Here is a 24572-nt window from a genome sequence, read left to right as displayed (position 1 = left end):
TAGATAGACAGGACAGGACAGAATACTGTGCGGTCAGTATTAAAAACTAGAAAAATCCACCACAGAGTTTACAAAAATCTCCACACCTGACTAAAGGTGCAGAGGGTAAATCTGCTTTCCAGAGCTTCCAGCTTAACTGAATAAAACCATACTGAAAAGCTGGACTAGAGAAAACATAAAATGTGCTGAACGAGTAAGTCCACAACAAGTGAACTGCAAAAGAACAAAGCAAGGACTTATCTTTGCTGAACTGGACAGAATATCAGGGAAATCCAAGAGAGATGTAAATCCAACCAGGAACTATTGACAACTGGCAATGGCTGAAGGACAGAGCCAGGATAAATAGCTGAGCCAGAATAGACGATCAGTGGAAGCAGCTGCTGACTGCTAAATCCATGAAGCAGCAGTTCCACTTAAATCCACCAGAGGGAGCCCAAGAGCAGAACTGACAAAAGTGCCACTTACAACCACTGGAGGGAGCCAAAGAGCGGAATTCACAACAGCCAACATTCCGAAAACAATGGTAGAGTTCAGCAGAGTAATTTAAATAACTTCATCATTCCGAGAACAATGGGAGAGTTCCGCAAACTAATTTAAATAACGCCAACATTTTGAGAACAAAGGGAGAGTTCCGCAGAAAGATTAAAATAACGCCAACTGTTATCAACTGGTGGTTTAGGAGCAACATGGGACGTGCTCTGGAGGAGGTGGTACCTGTACTGACCGCAGTTCCTGAGCTTAACACAACACTAGAAGTAGCTGTGGGATATTCCTGTCACTCCCTAGACACCTCGTCACAGCCGGAGGACTAACTACCCCTAAAGATAGAAACAGGAAAGCTATCTTGCCTCAGAGAGAATTCCCAAAGGACAGACAGCCCCCCACAAATATTGACTGTGAGTGGAGAGGGGAATGACATACACAGAATAAAACCGGGATGTAGCAAAGGAGGCCAATCTCGCTAGATAGACAGGACAGGACAGAATACTGTGCGGTCAGTATTAAAAACTAAATTAAAACTCCGCAGAGTAATTTAAATAATCCCAACATTCCGAGAACAATGGGAGAGTTCCGCAAACTAATTTAAATAACGCCAACATTCCAAGAACAATGGGAGAGTTCTGAAGAGTAAAGGTACCGTCACACTAAGCGACGCTGCAGCGATAGCGACAGCAATGCCGATCGCTGCAGCGTCGCTGTGTGGTCGCTGGAGAGCTGTCACACAGACCGCTCTCCAGCGACCAGCGATGCCGAGGTCCCCGGGTAACCAGGGTAAACATCGGGTTGCTAAGCGCAGGGCCGCGCTTAGTAACCCGATGTTTACCCTGGTTACCAGCGTAAAAGTTAAAAAAACAAACAGTACATGCTCACCTGCGCGTCCCCCAGCCTCTGCATCCTGACGCTGACTGAGCTCCGGCCCTAACAGCAGAGCGGTGACGTCACCGCTGTTGCTTTCACTTTCAGTTTAGGGCCGGCGCTTTAGTGTCAGGAAGCAGAGGCTGGGGGACGCGCAGGTGAGTATGTACTGTTTGTTTTTTTAACTTTTACGCTGGTAACCAGGGTAAACATCGGGTTACTAAGCGCGGCCCTGCGCTTAGTAACCCGATGTTTACCCTGGTTACCAGTGTAAAATATCGCTGGTATCGTCGCTTTTGCTGTCAAACACGGCGATACACGGCGACCTAGCGACCAAATAATGTGCAGACCTTCTAGCAGCGACCAGCAATTTCACAGCGGGATCCAGATCGCTGCTGCGTGTCAAATACAGCGATATCGCCATCCAGGTCGCTGCAACGTCACGGATTGCTGGCGATATCGCCTAGTGTGACGGTACCTTAATTTAAACATCTCCAACATTCCGAGAACAAAGGAAGTGTTCCGCAGAGTAATTTAAATAACGCCAACATTCTGAGAACAATGGGAGAGTTCCAGAGTAAATTAAATAACGCAAACATTCCGAGAAAAAAGGGAGAGGCCCGCAGAGTAATTTAAATAACCCCAACATTCCAAGAACAAAGGAAGTGTTCCGCAGAGTAATATAAATAACCCCAACATTTCGAGAACAATGGGAGAGTTCCGCAAACTAATTTAAATAACGCCAACATTCCGAGAACAATGCGAGAGTTCTGCAGAGTGATTTAAATAACGACAACCTTCCGAGAACAAAGGGAGAGTTCCGCAGAGTAATTTAAATAATGCAAACATTCCGAAAACAAAGGGAGAGGCCCGCAGAGTAATTTAAATAACCCCAACATTCCGAGAACAATGGGAGAGTTCCGCAGAGTAATTTAAATAACCCCAACATTCCGAGAACAATGGGAGAGTTCCACAGAGTAATTTAAATAACGCCAACATTCCGAGAACAATAGCAGAGTTCCACAGAGTAATGTATATAACGCAAACATTCTGAGAACAATGGGAGAGTTCCGCAGAATAATTTAAAAAATGCCAACATACCGAGAACAAATGGAGAATTCAGCAGAGTAATTTAAATAACCCCAACCTTCTGAGAACAATGGGAGAGTTCTGCAGAGTGATTTAAATAACACCAACATTCCGTGAACAATGGGAGCGTTAGGCAGAGTAATTTAAATAATGCCAACTGTTGTAAACACTGTGTGAGTTCTCCGTTTTTTGTCTCCCTCTAGTGGCCTTTTTGTTATACCGCAGCTTGTGGCTGGAATCAGCTGTCTCGTCACTTGTTTGTCAGGTTTGCTATTTAAGCTCACCTGAACCATTATTCCTTGCCTGCTGTCGGTGTATTCAGTGCTTTTCTGAACTCTCCTGGCTTCACTGGTTCCTGCCTCGTCTAGAGAAGCTAAGTTTTCCTGCTAGTTTTTTGCTTATCTTAGATTGAAAATGTTCCTTTGTATATTATGAGTTTTTGTCCAGCTTGCAATATGTGATTCTCTGTTTGCTGGTAGCTCTGGGATTGCAGTGTTGCCCCCCCCCGCATCGTTAGTTGGTGCGGGGGTTCTTGCAATCTCTGCGTGGATATTTTTAGGGTTTTCTACTGACTGCACAGACTCTTGCTATCCTCTGTGTATCTAGTGATTAGCGGGCCTCCTTTGCTGAATCTAATTTCATCTCTGTGTTTTGTATTTTCTCCTGAACTCACCGTTATTATTTGTGGGGGGCTTCTATATCTTTGGGGGTTACTTCTCTGAGGCAAGTGAGGCTTTTGCTCTCTCTTTAGGGGTAGTCAGTTTCTCAGGCCGTGAAGAGACGTCTAGGAATTTAGGTAACGTTCCACGGCTACTTATAGTGTGTGCGGTTAGGATCAGGTTTGCGGTCAGTCCAGTTCCCACATCCCAGAGCTGGTCCTGTATTTTACTTAGCTGGTCAGTTCAGCGATCCTATGCCACTAAGGATCATAACAGTACAGCAAGCCACAAAAGTGTTAATGCATCGCCGAAGCGGGATAAGAGAAGCCTTGTGTGTTTTTTTTTTCTTCTCTGTAGTTTGTCCAGCTTCTCTCCTCCCCTTAAAATCTGGGTGGCTCTGAACTCAGCTTTTGACATGGATATTCAGAATTTGGCTACTAGTGTGGAGCATCTTACTGCAAGGGTACAAAGCATTCAGGATTATGTCATACACAGTCCTATGTCAGAACCTAAGATTCCTATTCCTGAGCTGTTTTCTGGGGATAGGTCTAGGTTCTTAAATTTTAAGAATAATTGCAAATTATTCCTTTCTTTGAGACCTCGTTCCTCTGGTGATCCTGTTCAGCAAGTTAGAATAATTATTTCATTGTTACGTGGTGACCCTCAAGATTGGGCCTTCTCATTGGCGCCAGGAGATCCTGCATTGCTTAATGTGGATGCGTTTTTCCTGGCACTTGGATTGCTCTATGAAGAACCTAATCTTGAAGACCACGCAGAAAAGGCTTTGCTGGCTCTCTCCCAGGGTCTGGATGAAGCAGAGGTTTATTGCCAGAAGTTTAGGAAGTGGTCTGTGCTTACACAATGGAATGAGTGTGCCCTGGCCGCAATTTTCAGAAAGGGTCTTTCTGAAGCTCTTAAGAATGTTATGGTGGGATTCCCCACGCCTGCGAGTCTGAATGAGTCAATGGCCTTGGCCATTCAGATTGATCGGCGTTTGCGGGAGCGCAAACCTGTGCGCCATTTGGCGGTATTTTCTGAACAGAAGCCTGAGTCTATGCAATGTGACAGGATTCTGACCAGAATTGAACGCCAAAATCATAGACGTCAGAATGGGTTGTGCTTTTACTGTGGTGATTCTGCTCATGTTATCTCAGCATGCTCTAAGCGGACAAAAAAGTTCACTAAATCTGTCACCATTGGTACTGTACAGCCTAAATTCATTTTGTCTGTTACTTTGATTTGCTCTCTGTCATCCTACTCTGTTATGGCTTTTGTAGATTCAGGTGCTGCCCTGAATCTGATGGATTTGTCATTTGCCAAGCGCTGTGGTTTTATCTTAGAGCCTTTACAGTTCCCTATTCCACTGAAGGGAATTGATGCTACGCCATTGGCCAAGAATAAACCTCAGTACTGGACTCAAGTGACTATGTGTATGACTCCTGCACATCATGAGGTGATTCGCTTCCTGGTGTTATATAATTTGCATGACGGTGTCGTGTTGGGTCTGCCGTTGCTACAGGCTCATAACCCAGTCCTGGACTGGAATGCAATGTCTGTGTTGAGTTGGGGTTGTCAGGGAATTCATGGCGATGCTCCTTTGGTGTCAATTGCTTCCTCTACTCCTTCTGAAGTCCCTGATTTTTGTCAGACTACCAGGATGTATTTGATGAGCCCAAGTCCAGTGCCCTACCTGTTATGACCCCAATGGCAGAGGGTCTCAGAAATAATTACTAAGTCTGCAAACACAAAAAACCAGCTCATAGGGCAGTGGTAACTGAGCTGACCATATATCTAATCCTAGCACCACAAATAGCAGCAGCCGGGGAACGTGCCTACGTTGGTTCTAGACGTCTCGCGCCAGCCGGAGAACTAACTAACCCTAGTAGGGAAAAGAAAGACCTTTCTTGCCTCCAGAGAAAAGACCCCAAAAGTTGGATACAAGCCCCCAACAAATAATAACGGTGAGGTAAGAGGAAAAGACAAACGTAAGAATGAGCTAGGTATTTAGCAAAGAGAGGCCCACTAGCTAATAGCAGAATATAGTAAGATGACTTATATGGTCAGCAAAAACCCTATCAAAAAATATCCACGCTGGATATTCAAGAACCCCCGAACCGTCTAACGGCCCGGGGGGAGAACACCAGCCCCCTAGAGCTTCCAGCAAAGTCAGGAATCACATTTAGTACAAGCTGGACAAAAATAAGAGCCAAGCAAATAACCAAAAAACAAAGAAGCAGGACTTAGCTTAATTTTGCACGAACCAGGAACAGCAGACAGGAGCAAACAGAAAGGATCTGATTACAACGATGCCAGGCACCAGACTGAGAATTCAGGAAGTTTATATAGCAACACCCCTGGACTAACGACCCAGGTGGATGCCAAACAGAGGAAAGACAATCCCAGAGTCATATCACTAGTGACCACAAGAGGGAGCCAAAAAAGTCTAATTCACAACAGTACCCCCCCTTTAAGGAGGGGTCACCGAACCCTCACCAAGACCACCAGGGCGATCAGGATGAGCAGCGTGAAAGGCACGAACTAAATCGGCCGCATGCACATCAGAGGCAACCACCCAGGAATTATCCTCCTGACCATAGCCCTTCCACTTGACCAGATACTGAAGCCTCCGCCTGGAGAGACGAGAATCCAAGATCTTCTCCACCACGTACTCCAACTCGCCCTCAACCAACACCGGAGCAGGAGGCTCAACAGAAGGAACCACAGGTACAACGTACCGCCGCAACAAAGACCTATGGAACATGTTGTGAATGGCAAACGACACCGGAAGATCCAAGCGAAAGGACACAGGATTAAGGATTTCCAATATCTTGTAAGGACCGATAAAGCGAGGCTTAAATTTAGGAGAGGAGACCTTCATAGGAACAAATCGAGAAGACAGCCATACCAAATCCCCAATACGAAGTCGGGGACCCACACCGCGGCAGCGGTTGGCAAAACGCTGAGCCTTCTCCTGTGACAACTTTAAGTTGTCCACCACATGATTCCAGATCTGCTGTAACCTATCCACCACAGAATCTACCCCAGGACAGTCAGAAGGCTCCACATGTCCCGAGGAAAAACGAGGATGGAAACCAGAGTTGCAGAAAAATGGCGAAACCAAAGTAGCGGAACTAGCCCGATTATTAAGGGCAAACTCAGCCAACGGCAAGAAGGTCACCCAATCATCCTGATCTGCCGAAACAAAGCACCTCAAATAAGCCTCCAGAGTCTGATTAGTTCGCTCCGTTTGTCCATTAGTCTGAGGATGAAAGGCAGACGAAAACGACAAATCAATGCCCATCCTAGCACAAAAGGATCACCAGAACCTGGAAACAAACTGGGATCCTCTGTCAGACACAATATTCTCAGGAATGCCGTGTAAACGAACCACATTCTGAAAGAACACAGGAACCAGATCGGAAGAGGAAGGCAGCTTAGGCAAAGGCACCAAATGGACCATTTTAGAAAAGCGATCACATACCACCCAGATGACAAACATGCCCTGAGACACCGTGAGATCTGAAATGAAATCCATGGAAATGTGTGTCCAAGGCCTCTTCGGGGCAGGCAAGGGCAAGAGCAACCCGCTGGCACGAGAACAGCAAGGCTTAGCTCGAGCACAAGTCCCACAGGACTGCACAAATGACCGCACATCCCGTGACAAGGAAGGCCACAAAAAGGACCTAGCCACCAGATCTCTGGTGCCAAAAATTCCCGGATGCCCTGCCAACACCGAGGAATGAACCTCGGAAATGACTCTGCTGGTCCACTTATCAGGAACAAACAGTCTGTCAGGTGGACAAGAGTCAGGTCTACCAGCCTGAAATCTCTGCAACACACGTCGCAAATCAGGAGAAATGGCCGACAAGATAACTCCCTCTTTAAGAATACCAACTGGTTCTGCGACTCCAGGAGAGTCAGGCACAAAGCTCCTTGAAAGAGCATCAGCCTTCACATTCTTTGAACCTGGTAAATACGAGACCACAAAGTCAAAACGGGAGAAAAACAATGACCAGCGGGCCTGTCTAGGATTCAGGCGTTTAGCAGACTCGAGATACATCAAATTTTTGTGATCAGTCAAGACCACCACACGATGCTTAGCACCCTCGAGCCAATGACGCCACTCCTCAAATGCCCACTTCATGGCCAGCAGCTCCCGATTGCCAACATCATAATTCCGCTCGGCAGGCGAAAACTTCCTAGAGAAGAAAGCACATGGTCTCATTACCGAGCAACCAGGGCCTCTCTGTGACAAAACGGCCCCTGCCCCAATCTCAGAAGCATCCACTTCGACCTGAAAGGGAAGTGAGACATCAGGCTGGCACAAAACAGGCGCCGAAGTAAACCGGCGCTTCAACTCTTGGAACGCCTCCACGGCTGCAGGAGCCCAGTTAGCAACATCAGAACCTTTCTTGGTCATATCCGTCAAAGGTTTAACAACGCTAAAAAAATTAGCGATAAAACGACGGTAGAAGTTAGCAAAACCCAAGAACTTCTGAAGACTCTTAACTGACGTGGGTTGAGTCCAATCATGAATAGCTCGGACCTTGACTGGGTCCATCTCCACAGCAGAAGGGGAAAAAATAAACCCCAAAAAGGGAACCTTCTGTACTCCAAAGAGACACTTTGAGCCCTTAACAAACAAAGCATTCTCACGCAAAACCTGAAACACCATCCTGACCTGCTCCACATGTGAGTCCCAATCTTCAGAGAAAACCAGAATATCATCCAGATAAACAATCATAAATTTATCCAGATACTTCCGGAAAATATCATGCATAAAGGACTGAAACACTGAGGGAGCATTAGAGAGCCCAAAAGGCATCACCAAGTACTCAAAATGACCTTCGGGCGTATTAAATGCTGTCTTCCATTCATCTCCTTGCTTAATGCGCACAAGGTTGTACGCACCACGAAGATCTATCTTGGTGAACCACTTGGCACCTTTAATCCGGGCAAACAAGTCCGACAACAGAGGCAAAGGATACTGAAATTTAACAGTGATTTTATTCAGAAGCCGATAGTCAATACAAGGTCTCAAAGATCCGTCCTTCTTGGCCACAAAAAAGAATCCCGCACCAAGAGGGGAAGAGGATGGATGGATATGCCCCTTCTCCAGAGACTCCTTGATATATGAACGCATTGCGGCATGCTCAGGTACAGACAGATTAAATAGTCTTCCCTTAGGAAATTTACTACCTGGAATCAAATCTATGGCGCAGTCACAGTCCCTATGAGGAGGCAGAGCACTGGACCTGGACTCGCTGAATACATCCTGATAATCAGACAAATACTCAGGAACTTCCGAAGGAGTAGAGTAAGCAATAGACACCGGCGGGGAATCAGCATGAATTCCCTGACAGCCCCAACTTGACACAGACATTGCCTTCCAATCCAAGACTGGATTGTGGGTCTGTAACCATGGTAGACCCAAAACGACCAAATCATGCATCTTATGCAGAACAAGAAAACGAATCACCTCCCGATGTTCAGGAGTCATGCACATGGTTACCTGCGTCCAAAACTGCGGTTTATTTTCCGCCAATGGCGTAGCATCAATACCTCTAAGAGGAATAGGATTTACCAACGGTTCAAGAACAAAACCACAGCGCTTGGCAAATGACAGATCCATAAGACTCAGGGCAGCACCTGAATCCACAAACGCCATAACAGGGTAAGAAGACAATGAGCAAATTAAAGTCACAGACAAAATAAATTTAGGTTGCAAATTACCAATGGCGACAGGACTAACAACCCTTGTTAGGCGTTTAGAGCATGCTGATATAACATGTGTAGAATCACCACAGTAAAAACACAACCCATTCTGACGTCGATGATTTTTCCGCTCATTTCTAGTCTGAATTCTATCACATTGCATTAAATCAGGTGTTTGTTCAGACAACACCACCAGAGGATTAGCGGTTTTGCGCTCCCGCAAACGCCGGTCAATTTGAATAGCCAGCGCCATGGAATCATTCAGACTTGTAGGAATGGGGAAACCCACCATCACATTCTTAATGGCTTCAGAAAGGCCATTTCTGAAATTTGCGGCCAGAGCACACTCATTCCACTGAGTAAGCACGGACCATTTCCGAAATTTTTGGCAATACACTTCAGCTTCATCCTGGCCCTGAGAAATAGCCAGCAAGGCTTTTTCTGCCTGAACTTCAAGATTGGGTTCCTCGTAAAGCAATCCGAGCGCCAGAAAAAACGCATCAATATTTGCCAATGCCGGATCTCCTGGCGCTAGCGAGAAAGCCCAATCCTGAGGGTCGCCCCGTAAAAAAGAGATAACAATTTTAACTTGCTGAGCTGAATCTCCAGATGAACGGGGTCTCAGAGATAGAAACAATTTACAATTATTCCTGAAATTCCTAAACTTAAATCGGTCTCCAGAAAACAGTTCAGGAATAGGTATTTTAGGTTCAGACATTGGACTACTGGTAACAAAATCTTGTATGCTCTGCACACGAGCAGCAAGCTGGTCTACACTTGTAATCAAGGTCTGGACATTCATGTCTGCAGCAAGCACAAGCCACTCAGAGGTAAAGGGGAGGAAGAGAGGAAAAAAAAAAAAAAAACCTCAGAATTTCCTTTCTTATTATCCCACTTCTGCAATGCATTAAACATTCAATGTTGGCCTGGCATACTGTTATGACCCCAATGGCAGAGGGTCTCAGAAATAATTACTAAGTCTGCAAACACAAAAAACCAGCTCATAGGGCAGTGGTAACTGAGCTGACCATATATCTAATCCTAGCACCACAAATAGCAGCAGCCGGGGAACGTGCCTACGTTGGTTCTAGACGTCTCGCGCCAGCCGGAGAACTAACTAACCCTAGAAGGGAAAAGAAAGACCTTTCTTGCCTCCAGAGAAAAGACCCCAAAAGTTGGATACAAGCCCCCAACAAATAATAACGGTGAGGTAAGAGGAAAAGACAAACGTAAGAATGAGCTAGGTATTTAGCAAAGAGAGGCCCACTAGCTAATAGCAGAATATAGTAAGATGACTTATATGGTCAGCAAAAACCCTATCAAAAAATATCCACGCTGGATATTCAAGAACCCCCGAACCGTCTAACGGCCCGGGGGGAGAACACCAGCCCCCTAGAGCTTCCAGCAAAGTCAGGAATCACATTTAGTACAAGCTGGACAAAAATAAGAGCCAAGCAAATAACCAAAAAACAAAGAAGCAGGACTTAGCTTAATTTTGCACGAACCAGGAACAGCAGACAGGAGCAAACAGAAAGGATCTGATTACAACGATGCCAGGCACCAGACTGAGAATTCAGGAAGTTTATATAGCAACACCCCTGGACTAACGACCCAGGTGGATGCCAAACAGAGGAAAGACAATCCCAGAGTCATATCACTAGTGACCACAAGAGGGAGCCAAAAAAGTCTAATTCACAACACCTACCCCCTCATAGGGAATGTGATTGTGCTATAAATTTAATTCCGGGTAGCAAATTCCCTAAGGGACGACTTTTTAATTTGTCTGTACCAGAACATGCCGCTATGCGGAGTTATATAAAGGAGTCTTTGGAGAAAGGGCATATTCGCCCGTCCTCGTCCCCTTTGGGTGCGGGATTCTTTTTTGTGGCTAAGAAGGATGGTTCTCTGAGACCCTGTATAGATTATCACCTTCTGAATAAGATCACGGTCAAATTTCAGTATCCTTTGCCATTGTTGTCTGATCTGTTTGCTCGGATTAGGGGGGCTAGTTGGTTCACCAAGATAGATCTTCGTGGTGCGTATAATCTTGTGCGTATTAAGCAGGGCGATGAATGGAAAACAGCATTTAATACGCCCGAGGGCCATTTTGAGTACTTGGTGATGCCTTTTGGACTCTCTAATGCCCCTTCTGTGTTTCAGTCCTTCATTCATGACATCTTCCGAGAATATCTGGATAGATTTATGATTGGTCAGGATGGTGTTTCAGGTCCTGCGTGCCAATGCTTTGTTTGTAAAGGGCTCTAAATGTCTATTTGGAGTCCAGAAGGTTTCCTTTTGGGTTATATTTTTTCTCCTTCTACTATTGAGATGGATCCAGTCAAGGTCCAGGCTATTCAGGACTGGACTCAACCTGCTTCGGTGAAGAGTCTTCAGAAGTTCTTGGGTTTTGCTAATTTTTACCGTCACTTTATCTCTAATTTTTCTAGTGTGGTTAAGCCTTTGACGGATTTAACCAAGAAAGGTTCTGATGTCACTAATTGGTCTCCTGCAGCCGTGGAGGCCTTTCAGGAGCTGAAGCGTCGGTTTCCTTCGGCTCCGGTCTTGTGTCAGCCAGATGTCTCTCTTCCCTTCCAGGTCGAGGTTGATGCTTCTGAGATTGGTGCAGGGGCTGTTTTATCGCAGAGAAGCTCTGATGGCACTGTGATGAAGCCATGTGCTTTCTTTTCAAGAAAGTTTTCGCCTGCCGAGCGAAATTATGGTGTTGGTAATCGGGAGTTGTTGGCAATGAAGTGGGCATTTGAGGAGTGGCGTCATTGGCTTGAGGGAGCTAAGCATCGTGTGGTGGTCTTGACTGATCACAAAAATCTGACTTACCTCGAGTCTGCCAAGCGGTTAAATCCTAGACAGGCTCGTTGGTCATTGTTTTTCTCCCGTTTTGATTTCGTGGTCTCGTACCTTCCTGGGTTGAAGAACGTGAAGGCTGATGCTCTTTCTAGGAGTTTTGTGCCTGACTCTCCTGGAGTTTCAGAGCCGGTTGGCGTCCTCCGAGAGGGGGTGATTTTGTCTGCCATCTCCCCAGATTTGCGACGGGTGTTACAGGAGTTTCAGGCTAATAGACCTGACCGTTGTCCACCAGAGAGACTGTTCGTCCCAGAGAGATGGACCAACAGAGTAATTTCCAAGGTTCATTCTTCGGTGTTGGCAGGTCATCCAGGAATTTTTGGTACCAGGGATTTGGTGGCTAGGTCCTTTTGGTGGCCTTCCTTGTCGCGGGATGTGCGTTCCTTTGTGCAGTCCTGTGGGATTTGTGCTCGGGCTAAGCCCTGTTGTTCTCGTGCCAGTGGATTGCTTTTGCCTTTGCATGTTCCAAAGAGACCCTGGATGCATATTTCCATGGATTTTATTTCAGATCTCCCAGTCTCGCAAAGAATGTCTGTCATTTGGGTGGTTTGTGATCGTTTCTCTAAGATGGTCCATTTAGTGCCCTTGCCTAAGTTGCCTTCCTCCTCCGATTTGGTTCCGCTATTTTTTCAGAATGTGGTTCGCTTGCACGGCATTCCTGAGAATATTGTGTCTGACAGAGGTTCCCAGTTTGTGTCCAGATTTTGGCGGTCCTTTTGTGCTAAGATGGGCATTGATTTGTCTTTTTCGTCGGCCTTCCATCCTCAGACGAATGGCCAAACCAAGCGAACTAATCATACCTTGGAGACTTATTTGAGATGTTTTGTTTCTGCTGATCAGGATGATTGGGTGACTTTTTTGCCATTGGCCGAGTTTGCCCTTAACAATCGGGCTAGTTCCGCTACTTTGGTTTCGCCTTTTTTCTGTAACTCTGGGTTTCATCCTCGTTTTTCCTCAGGTCAGGTTGAGCCTTCTGACTGTCCTGGGGTGGATTCTGTGGTAGATAGGTTGCAACAGATTTGGAACCATGTTGTGGACAATTTGATGTTGTCACAAGAGAAGGCTCAGCGCTTTGCTAACCGTCGTCGCTGTGTGGGTCCCCGACTTCGTGTGGGAGATTTGGTGTGGTTATCTTCTCGTTATGTCCCTATGAAGGTTTCCTCTCCAAAGTTCAAGCCTCGTTTTATCGGTCCTTATAAGATTTTGGAAATCCTCAAACCTGTGTCATTTCGTTTGGACCTCCCAGCATCGTTTGCCATTCATAATGTGTTCCATAGGTCTTTGTTGCGGAGATATGTGGTGCCTGTGGCTCCTTCTGTTGATCCTCCTGCTCCGGTGCTGGTTGAAGGAGAATTGGAATATGTGGTGGAGAAAATCTTGGATTCTCGTATTTCGAGACGGAGGCTGCAGTACTTGGTTAAGTGGAAGGGCTATGGTCAGGAGGATAATTCCTGGGTTGTCGCCTCTGATGTTCATGCGGCCGATTTGGTTCGTGCCTTCCATTTGGCTCGTCCTGATTGCCCCGGGGGCTCTGATGAGGGTTCGGTGACCCCTCCTCAAGGGGGGGGGGTACTGTTGTAAACACTGTGTGAGTTCTCCGTTTACTGTTGTGAACACTGTGTGAGTTCTCCGTTTTTTGTCTCCCTCTAGTGGCCTTTTTGTTATACCGCAGCTTGTGGCTGGAATCAGCTGTCTCGTCACTTGTTTGTCAGGTTTGCTATTTAAGCTCACCTGAACCATTATTCCTTGCCTGCTGTCGGTGTATTCAGTGCTTTTCTGAACTCTCCTGGCTTCACTGGTTCCTGCCTCGTCTAGAGAAGCTAAGTTTTCCTGCTAGTTTTTTGCTCATCTTAGATTGAAAATGTTCCTTTGTATATTATGAGTTTTTGTCCAGCTTGCAATATGTGATTCTCTGTTTGCTGGTAGCTCTGGGATTGCAGTGTTGCTCCCCCCGCATCGTTAGTTGGTGCGGGGGTTCTTGCAATCTCTGCGTGGATATTTTTAGGGTTTTCTACTGACTGCACAGACTCTTGCTATCCTCTGTGTATCTAGTGATTAGCGGGCCTCCTTTGCTGAATCTAATTTCATCTCTGCGTTTTGTATTTTCTCCTGAACTCACCGTTATTATTTGTGGGGGGCTTCTATATCTTTGGGGGTTACTTCTCTGAGGCAAGTGAGGCTTTTGCTCTCTCTTTAGGGGTAGTCAGTTTCTCAGGCTGTGAAGAGACGTCTAGGAATTTAGGTAACGTTCCACGGCTACTTATAGTGTGTGCGGTTAGGATCAGGTTTGCGGTCAGTCCAGTTCCCACATCCCAGAGGAGGTCCTGTATTTTACTTAGCTGGTCAGTTCAGCGATCCTATGCCACTAAGGATCATAACAGCCAACATTCCGAGAACAATGGGAGAGTTACACAGAGTAATTTAAATTACGCCAACATTCCGAGAACAATGGGAGAGTTCTGCAGAGTAATTTAAATAACACAAACATTCCGAGAACAAAGGGAAAGTTCCGCAGAGTAATTTAAATAATGCCAACATTCAGAAAACAATGGGAGAGTTCCTCAGAGTAAGTTAAATAATGCCAACATTCTGAGAACAAAGGGAGAGTTCCGCAGAGTGATGTAAATAATGCCTACATTCCGAGAACAATGGTAGAGTTCAGCAGAGAAATTTAAATAACGCAAACATTCTGAGAACAAAGGCAGAGTTCCGCAGAGTAATTTAAATAACGCCAACATTCCGAGAACAATGGGAGAGTTCCGCAGAGTGATTTGAATAACACCAACATTCCGAGAACAATGGGAGAGTTCCACAGAGTAATTTAAATAACGCCAACATTCCGATAACAATGGGAGAGTTCCAAGGAGTAATGTATATAACGCCAACATTCTGAGAACAATGGGAGAGTTCCGCAGAGTAATTTAAATAATGTCAACATTCCGAGAACAATGGGAGAGTTCCGCAGAATAATTTAAATAACACCAACATTCCGAGAACAATGGGAGAGTTCAGCAGAGTAATTTAAATAACGCAAACATTCCGAGAACAAAGGAAGAGTTCCGCAGAGTGATTTAAATAACACCAACATTCCGAGAACAATGGTAGAGTTCAGCAGAGTAATTTAAATAACTCCAACATTCCGAGAACAAAGGGAGAGTTATGCATAGTAATTTAAATAACCTCAACATTCCGAGAACAATGGGAGAGTTCCGCAAACTAATTTAAATAACGCCAACATTCCGAGAACAATGGGAAAGTTCCGCAAACTAATTTAAATAAGGCCAACATTCCGAGAACAATGCGAGAGTTCTGCAGAGTGATTTAAATAATGCCAACCTTCCGAGAACAAAGGGAGAGTTCCGCAGAGTCATTTAAATAACGCAAACATTCCGAGAACAAAGGGAGAGTTCTGCAGAGTAATTTAAATAACGCCAACATTCTGAGAACAAAGGGAGAGTTCCGCAGAGTGATTTAAATAAAGCCAACATTCCGAGAACAATGGGAGAGTTCCGCAGAGTAATTTAAATAATGGCAACATTCCAAGAACAATGGGAGAGTTCCGCAGTGTAATTTAAATAACGCTAACATTCCGAGAACAATGGGAGAGTTCCACGGAGTAATTTAAATAACGCAAACATTCCGAGAACAAAGGGAGAGTTCCGCAGTTTAATTTAAATAACACAAACATTCTGAGAACAAAGGGAGAGTTCTGCAGAGTAATTTAAATAACGCCAACATTCCGAGAACAATGGGAGAGTTCCGCAGAGTGATTTGAATAACACCAACATTCCGAGAACAGAGGGAGAGTTCCACAGAGTAATTTAAATAACGCCAACATTCCGATAACAATGGGAGAGTTCCAAGGAGTAATGTATATAACGCCAACATTCTGAGAACAATGGGAGAGTTCCGCAGAGTAATTTAAATAATGTCAACATTCCGAGAACAATGGGAGAGTTCCGCAGAATGATTTAAATAACACCAACATTCCGAGAACAATGGGAGAGTTCAGCAGAGTAATTTAAATAACGCAAACATTCCGAGAACAAAGGAAGAGTTCCGCAGAGTGATTTAAATAACACCAACATTCCGAGAACAATGGTAGAGTTCAGCAGAGTAATTTAAATAACTCCAACATTCCGAGAACAAAGGGAGAGTTATGCATAGTAATTTAAATAACCTCAACATTCCGAGAACAATGGGAGAGTTCCGCAAACTAATTTAAATAACGCCAACATTCCGAGAACAATGGGAAAGTTCCGCAAACTAATTTAAATAAGGCCAACATTCCGAGAACAATGCGAGAGTTCTGCAGAGTGATTTAAATAATGCCAACCTTCCGAGAACAAAGGGAGAGTTCCGCAGAGTCATTTAAATAACGCAAACATTCCGAGAACAAAGGGAGAGTTCTGCAGAGTAATTTAAATAACGCCAACATTCTGAGAACAAAGGGAGAGTTCCGCAGAGTGATTTAAATAAAGCCAACATTCCGAGAACAATGGGAGAGTTCCGCAGAGTAATTTAAATAATGGCAACATTCCAAGAACAATGGGAGAGTTCCGCAGAGTAATTTAAATAACACTAACATTCCGAGAACAATGGGAGAGTTCCACGGAGTAATTTAAATAACGCAAACATTCCGAGAACAAAGGGAGGGTTCCGCAGTTTAATTTAAATAACACAAACATTCTGAGAACAAAGGGAGAGTTCTGCAGAGTAATTTAAATAACGGAAAAATTCCGAGAACAAAGGGAGAGTTCCGCAGAGTAATGTAAATGAAGCAAACATTCCAATAACAATGGGAGAGTTCCACAGAGTAATTTAAATAACGCCAACATTTCGAGAACAAAGGGAGAGTTCCGCAGAAAGATTAAAATATGCCAACTGTTATGAACTGGTGGTTTAGGAGCAACATGGGATGTGCTCTGGAGGAGGTGGTACCTGTACTGACCGCAGTTCCTGAGCTTAACACAACACTAGAAGTAGCCGTGGGATGTTCCTGTCACTCCCTAGACACCTCGTCACAGCCGGAGGACTAACTACCCCTAAAGATAGAAACAGGAAAGCTATCTTGCCTCAGAGAAAATTCCCAAAGGACAGACAGCCCCCCACAAATATTGACTGTGAGTGGAGAGGGGAATGACATACACAGAATGAAACCAGGATGTAGCAAAGGAGGCCAATCTCGCTAGATAGACAGGACAGGACAGAATACTGTGCGGTCAGTATTAAAAACTAGAAAAATCCACCACAGAGTTTACAAAAATCTCCACACCTGACTAAAGGTGCAGAGGGTAAATCTGCTTTCCAGAGCTTCCAGCTTAACTGAATAAAACCATACTGACAAGCTGGACTAGAGAAAACATAGAATGTGCTGAATGATTAAGTCCACAACAAGTGAACTGCAAAAGAACAAAGCAAGGACTTATCTTTGCTGAACTGGACAGAATATCAGGGAAATCCAAGAGAGATGTAAATCCAACCAGGAACCATTGACAACTGGCACTGGCTGAAGGACAGAGCCAGGATAAATAGCCGAGCCAGAATAGACGATCAGTGGAAGCAGCTGCTGACTGCTAAATCCAAGAAGCAGCAGTTCCACTTAAATCCACCGGAGGGAGCCCAAGAGCAGAACTCACAAAAGTGCCACTTACAACCACCGGAGGGAGCCAAAGAGCGGAATTCACAACAGCCAACATTCCGAAAATAATGGTAGAGTTCAGCAGAGTAATTTAAATAACTTCAACATTCCGAGAAAAAAGGGAGAGTTCCGCAGAGTAATTTAAATAACCCCAACATTCCGAGAACAATGGGAGAGTTCCGCAAACTAATTTAAATAACGCCAACATTCCGAGAGCAATGGGAGAGTTCTGCAGAGTAATTTAAATAACTCCAGCAATCTGAGAACAAAGGGAGAGTTCAGCAGAGTAATTTAAATAACCCCAACATTCCGAGAACAATGGGAGAGTTCCGCAAACTAATTTAAATAACGCCAAGATTCCGAGAACAATGCGAGAGTTCTGCAGAGTGATTTAAATAACGCCAACCTTCCGAGAACAAAGGGAGAGTTCCGCAGAGTGATTTCAATAACGCAAACATTCCGAGAACAAAGGGAGAGTTCCGCACAGTAATTTAAATAACCCCAACATTCCGAGAACAATGGGAGAGTTCCGCAGAGTAATTTAAATAACGCCAACATTCCGAAAACAATGAGAGAGTTCTGCAAAGTGATTTAAATAAGGCCAACATTCCGATAACAATGGGAGAGTTCCACAGAGTAATTTAAATAACGCTAACATTCCGAAAACAATGGGAGAGTTCCACAGAGTAATGAACATAACGCCAACTTTCTGAGAACAATGGGAGAGTTCCGCAGAGTAATTTAAATAACGCCAACATTCTGAGAACAATGGGAGAGTTCAGCAGAGTAATTTAAATAACGCAAACATTCCAAGAACAAAGGGAGAGTTCCGCAGAGTAATTTAAACAACCACAACATTCCGAGAACAATAGGAGAGTTCTGCAAACTAATTTAAATAATGCCAACATTCCGAGAGCAATGGGAGAGTTCCTCAGAGTAATTTAAATAACGCCAACATTCTGAGAACAAAGGGAGAGTTCCGCAGAGTGATTTAAATAACACCAACATTCCGAGAACAATGGTAAAGTTCAGCAGAGTAATTTAAATATCTCCAACATTCCGATAACAAAGGGAGCGTTCTGCAGAGTAACTTAAATAATCCCAACATTCCGAGAACAATGCTAGAGTTCCGCAAACTAATTTAAATAACGCCAACATTCCAAGAACAATGGGAGAGTTCCACAGAGTAATGAACATAACGCCAACTTTCTGAGAACAATGGGAGAGTTCCGCAGAGTAATTTAAATAACCCCAACATTCCGAGAAAAATGGGAGAGTTCCGCAAACTAATTTAAATTATGCCAACATTCCGAGAACAATGCGAGAGTTCTGCAGAGTGATTTAAATAACGCCAACCTTCCGAGAACAAAGGGAGAGTTCTGCAGAGTGATTTAAATAACGCCAACATTTTGAGAACAAAGGTAGAGTTCTGCAGAGTAATTTAAATAACGCAAACATTCCGAGAACAAAGGGAGAGGCCCGCAGAGTAATTTAAATAACCCCAACATTCCGAGAACAAAGGAAGTGTTCCGCAGAGTAATTTAAATAACCCCAACATTCCGAGAACAATGGGAGAGTTCCGCAAACTAATTTAAATAACGCCAACATTCTGAGAACAATGCGAGAGTTCTGCAGAGTGATTTAAATAACGCCAACCTTCCGAGAACAAAGGGAGAGTTCTGCAGAGTGATTTAAATAACGCCAACATTTTGAGAAAAAAGGGAGAGTTCCGCAGAGTAATTTAAATAACGCAAACATTCCAAGAACAAAGGGAGAAGCCCGCAGAGTAATTTAAATAACCCCAACATTCCGAGAACAATAGGAGAGTTCCACAGAGTAATTTAAATAACGCCAACATTCTGAGAACAATGGGAGAGTTCCACAGAGTAATTTAAATAACCCCAACATTCCGAGAACAATAGGAGATTTCCACAGAGTAATTTAAATAACGCCAACATTCCGAGAACAATGGCAGAGTTCTGCAAAGTGATTTAAATAAGGCAAACATTCCAAGAACAATGGGAGAGTTCCACAGAGTAATTTAAAAAATGCCAACATACCGAGAACAATGGGAGAGATCCGCACAGTAATTTAAATAACGCCAACAATCTGAGAACAATGGGAGAGTTCCACAGAGTAATTTAAATAACGCAAACATTCCGAGAACAAAGGGAGAGGCCCGCAGAGTAATTTAAATAACCCCAACATTCTGAGAACAATGGGAGAGTTCCGCAGAGTAATTTAAATAACGCCAACATTCCGACAACAATGCGAGAGTTTTGCACAGTAATTTAAATAACAACAACATTCCAAGAACAATGGGAGAGTTCCACAGTGTAATTTAAATAACGCCAACATTCTGATAACAATGGGAGAGTTCCAAAGAGTAATGTATATAACGCCAACATTCTGAGAACAATGGGAGAGTTCCGCAAACTAATTTAAATAACGCCAACATTCCAAGAACAATGGGAGAGTTCTGAAGAGTAACTTAAACATCTCCAACATTCCGAGAACAAAAGAAGTGTTCCGCAGAGTAATTTGAATAATCGCAACATTCCGAGAACAATGGGAGAGTTCCGTAAACTAATTTAAATAACGCCAACATTCCGAGAACAATGCGAGAGTTCTGCAGAGTGATTTAAATAACGCCAACCTTCCGAGAACAAAGGGAGAGTTCTGCAGAGTGATTTAAATAACGCCAACATTTTGAGAACAAAGGGAGAGGCATGCAGAGTAAATTAAATAACGCAAACATTCTGAGAACAAAGGGAGAGGCATGCAGAGTAATTTAAATAACCCCAACATTCCGAGAACAATGGGAGAGTTCCGCAGAGTAATTTAAATAGCCTCAACATTCCGAGAACAATGGGAGAGTTCCACAGAGAAATTTAAATAATGCCAACATTCCGAGAACAATGGCAGAGATCTGCAAAGTGATTTAAATAAGGCCAACATTCTGAGAACAATGGGAGAGTTCCACAGAGTAATGTATATAACGCCATCATTCTGAGAACAATGGGAGAGTTCCGCAGAGTAATTTAAAAAATGCCAACATACCGAGAACAATGGGAGAGTTCCACAGAGTAATTTGAATAACGCAAACATTCCAAGAACAAAGGGAGAGGCCCGCAGAGTATTTGAAATAACCCCAACCTTCCAAAAACAATGGGAGAGTTCCGCAGAGTATTTTAAATAATGCCAACATTCCGAGAACAATGTGAGAGTTCCGCAGTGTAATGTAAATAACCCCAACATTCAGAGAACAATGGGAGAGTTCCACAGGGTAATTTAAATAATGCCAACATTCTGAGAACAAATGGAGAGTTCAGCAGAGTAATTTAAATAACCCCAACCTTCCGAAAACAATGGGAGAGTTCCGCAGAGTGATTTAAATAACACCAACATTCCATGAACAATGGGAGTGTTAGGCAGAGTAATTTAAATAATGCCAAAATTCCGAGAACAATGGGAGAGTTCCGCAGAGTAATTTAAATAACGCAAACATTCCGAGAACAAAGGGAAAGTTCCGCAGAGTAATTTAAATAACTCCAACATTCCGAGAACAATGGGAGAGTTCTGCAAGCTAATTTAAATAACGCCAACATTCAGAGAACAATGGGAGAGTTCCTCAGAGTGATTTAAATAATGCCTACATTCCTAGAACAATGGTAGAGTTCAGCAGAGAAATATAAATAACACCAACATTCTGAGAACAAAGGCAGAGTTCTGCAGAGTAAGTTAAATAACCCCAACATTCCGAGAACAATGGGAGAGTTCCGCAGAGTGATTTAAATAACACCAACATTCCGAAAACAATGGGAGAGTTCCACAGAGTAATTTAAATAACGCCAACATTCCGACAACAATGCGAGAGTTCTGCACAGTAATTTTAATAACAACAACATTCCGATAACAATGGGAGAGTTCCAAAGAGTAATGTATATAACGCCAACTTTCTGAGAACAATGGGAGAGTTCTGCAGAGTAATTTAAATAATGGAAAAATTCCGAGAACAAAGGGAGAGTTCCGCAGAGTAATGTAAATGAAGCAAACATTCCAATAACAATGGGAGAGTTCCACAGAGTAATTTAAATAACGCCAACATTTCGATAACAAAGGGAGAGTTCCGCAGAAAGATTAAAATAACGCCAACTGTTATGAACTGGTGGTTTAGGAGCAACATGGGACATGCTCTGTAGGAGGTGGTACCTGTACTGACCGCAGTTCCTGAGCTTAACACAACACTAGAAGTAGCCGTGGGATGTTCCTGTCACTCCATAGACACCTCGTCACAGCCGGAGGACTAACTACCCCTAAAGATAGAAACAGGAAAGCTATCTTGCCTCAGAGAAAATTCCCAAAGGACAGACAGCCCCTCACAAATATTGACTGTGAGTGGAGAGGGGAATGACATACACAGAATGAAACCAGGATGTAGCGAAGGAGGCCAATCTCGCTAGATAGACAAGACAGAATACTGTGCGGTCAGTATTAAAAACTAGAAAAATCCACCACAGAGTTTACAAAAATCTCCACACCTGACTAAAGGTGCAGAGGGTAAATCTGCTTTCCAGAGCTTCCAGCTTAACTGAATAAAACCATACTGACAAGCTGGACTAGAGATAACATAGAATGTGCTGAACGATTAAGTCCACAACAAGTGAACTGCAAAAGAACAAAGCAAGGACTTATCTTTGCTGAACTGGACAGAATATCAGGGAAATCCAAGAGAGATGTAAATCCAATCAGGAACCATTTACAACTGGCACTGGCTGAAGGACAGAGCCAGGATAAATAGCCGAGCCAGAATAGACGATCAGTGGAAGCAGCTGCTGACTGCTAAATCCAAGAAGCAGCAGTTCCAATTAAATACACAGGAGGGAGCCGAAGAGCAGAACTCACAAAAGTGCCACTTACAACCACCGGAGGGAGCCAAAGAGCGGAATTCACAACAGCCAACATTCCGAAAACAATGGTAGAGTTCAGCAGAGTCATTTAAATAACTTCAACATTCCAAGAACAAAGGGAGAGTTCCACAGAGTAATTTAAATAACCCCAACATTCCGGGAACAATGGGAGAGTTCGGCAAACTAATTTAAATACCGCCAACATTCCGAGAGCAATGGGAGAGTTCTGCAGAGTAATTTAAATAACTCCAGCAATCTGAGAACAAAGGGAGAGTTCTGCAGAGTGATTTAAATAACCCCAATATTCCGAGAACAATGGGAGAGTTCCGCAAACTAATTTAAATAACGACAACATTCCGAGAACAATGCAAGAGTTCTGCAGAGTGATTTAAATAAAGCCAACCTTCCGAGAACAAAGGGAGAGTTCCGCATAGTGATTTCAATAACGCAAACATTCCGAGAACAAAGGGACAGTTCCGCAGAGTAATTTAAATAACCCCAACATTCCGAGAACAATGGGAGAGTTCCGCAGAGTAATTTAAATAACGCTAACATTCCGAAAACAATGGGAGAGTTCCACAGAGTAATGTATATAACGCCAACATTCTGAGAACAATGGGAGAGTTCCACAGAGTAATTTAAATAACCGCAACATTCCGAGAACAATGGGAGAGTTCCACAGAGTAATTTAAATAACGCCAACATTCCGAGAACAATGGCAGAGTTCTGCAAAGTGATTTAAATAAGGTCAACATTCCGACAACAATGGGAGAGTTCCACAGAGTAATTTATATAACGCCAACATTCTGAGAACAATTGGAGAGTTCCGCAGAGTAATTTAAAAAATGCCAACATACCGAGAACAAAGGTAGAGTTCCGCAGAGTAATATAAATAATGCAAACATTCCGAGAACAAAGGTAGAGTTCCGCAGAGTAATATAAACAACCCCAACATTCCGAGAACAATAGGAGAGTTCTGCAAACTAATTTAAATAACGCCAACATTCCGAGAACAAAGGGAGAGTTCCGCAGAGTGATTTAAATAACACCAACATTCCGAGAACAATAGGAGAGTTCCGAAAACTAATTTAAATAACCCCAACATTCCGAGAACAATGGGAGAGTTCTGCAGAGTAATTTAAATAATGCAAACATTCCGAGAACAAAGGTAGAGTTCCGCAGAGTAATATAAACAACCCCAACATTCCGAGAACAATAGGAGAGTTCTGCAAACTAATTTAAATAACGCCAACATTCCGAGAACAATTGGAGAGTTCCGCAGAGTAATTTAAAAAATGCCAACATACCGAGAACAAAGGTAGAGTTCCGCAGAGTAATATAAATAATGCAAACATTCCGAGAACAAAGGTAGAGTTCCGCAGAGTAATATAAACAACCCCAACATTCCAAGAACAATAGGAGAGTTCTGCAAACTAATTTAAATAACGCCAACATTCCGAGAACAAAGGGAGAGTTCCGCAGAGTGATTTAAATAACACCAACATTCCGAGAACAATAGGAGAGTTCCGAAAACTAATTTAAATAACCCCAACATTCCGAGAACAATGGGAGAGTTCTGCAGAGTAATTTAAATAATGCAAACATTCCGAGAACAAAGGTAGAGTTCCGCAGAGTAATATAAACAACCCCAACATTCCGAGAACAATAGGAGAGTTCTGCAAACTAATTTAAATAACGCCAACATTCCGAGAACAAAGGGAGAGTTCCGCAGAGTGATTTAAATAACACCAACATTCCGAGAACAATGGTAGAGTTCAGCAGAGTAATTTAAATAACTCCAACATTCCGAGAACAAAGGGAGCGTTCCGCAGAGTAATTTAAATAATCCCAACATTCCGAGAACAATGGGAGAGTTCCGCAAACTAATTTAAATAACCCCAACATTCCGAGAACAATGGGAGAGTTCTGCAAAATAATTTAATTAACGCCAACATTCCGAGAAAAATGGGAGAGTTCTGCAGAGTGATTTAAATAACGCCAACCTTCCTAGAACAAAGGGAGAGTTCTGCAGAGTGATTTAAATAACGCCAACATTTTGAAAACAAAGGGAGAGTTCCGCAGAGTAATTTAAATAACGCAAACATTCCGAGAACAAAGGGAGAGGCCCGCAGAGTAACTTAAATAACCCCAACATTCCGAGAACAAAGGAAGTGTTCCGCAGAGTAATTTAAATAACCCTAACATTCCGAGAACAATGGGAGAGTTCCGCAAACTAATTTAAATAGCGCCAACATTCCAAGAACAATGCGAGAGTTCTGCAGAGTGATTTAAATAACGCCAACCTTCCGAGAACAAAGGGAGTGTTCTGCAGAGTGATTT

Source organism: Ranitomeya variabilis, chromosome 1 (genome assembly GCF_051348905.1).
Source record: "Ranitomeya variabilis isolate aRanVar5 chromosome 1, aRanVar5.hap1, whole genome shotgun sequence".
Lineage (NCBI taxonomy): Eukaryota > Metazoa > Chordata > Amphibia > Anura > Dendrobatidae > Ranitomeya > Ranitomeya variabilis.
The sequence above is the reverse complement of the archived record's forward strand: the minus strand, read 5'-3'. Positions refer to the sequence as shown.